The sequence below is a fragment of the Triticum dicoccoides genome, chromosome 3B (assembly GCF_002162155.2).
Source record: "Triticum dicoccoides isolate Atlit2015 ecotype Zavitan chromosome 3B, WEW_v2.0, whole genome shotgun sequence".
Classification (NCBI taxonomy): Eukaryota; Viridiplantae; Streptophyta; class Magnoliopsida; order Poales; family Poaceae; genus Triticum; species Triticum dicoccoides.
In genome coordinates, this window is record NC_041385.1 from 645,880,794 (window position 1) to 645,881,635 (window position 842).

The following is an 842-nucleotide window of genomic DNA, read 5'->3' on the forward strand; positions in this document are numbered from 1 at the left end:
TCTCTTCCTCTCTCAATAATTTAGCAAACTTCACCCTCAGCCTCGCATTTAGCAGCATATTCTGCTAAACCGGGAGGAGTCACCTCAGCTTTAATACCATGATCATCTATAACATGTAGTAGTCTATACCTCCGACCAATAATTCACTGGGATTCTTAGCCCAACCCCGCAGGAATTATCTAAGATGTCGGATTTTGAATTGCCATCTTTCAATATTCGTATTGCCTCTCGTCTCTTTTGCCCATCCCGCATGTACCATCTCTAAAAAACCTTTTGCTCGAACCATGAAAGTTCAAATGAGAAGGTCATTATGTTACCTAAGTGGGCTGCCTCACCCGAATCCACAAGTAGAGGGTTATGATCCGAGAGCCCCCTTTGTAACACTCGCATTGTTGAGGAAACTTTTGCTCCCAATCCATAGAAGCCAAACACACGATCTAGCTTCTCATAAGTTGGAATTGGAAGATCATTAGCCTATGTATATTTACAACCTGAAGAGAGATCTTCCTCAAATCTAGATTGTTAATAATAGCATTAAAAATGAATGTCCATCTCTCTTTTCATCTTGTCTACCAGTGATGTCAAAATCACCCCCACGAGAACACGAAGTTTCTCGTCCCCACAAATACGTACTAATTCATATAGGAATCCGAGTTTGTGCTCAGGTTGCGCCGCGCCATACACCGCAACAAGATCCCAATAAAAGCTGTCAACTTTCGTCCGCACGTGAAATTTGAAGCAGAATCGCCCACATCTAATTTCCTCACTTCAAGTGAGGCCATGTTAACACCAGGTAAAACCCTCGCCGGACCTTCCTTGGGATGGAAGACAATACCATATGA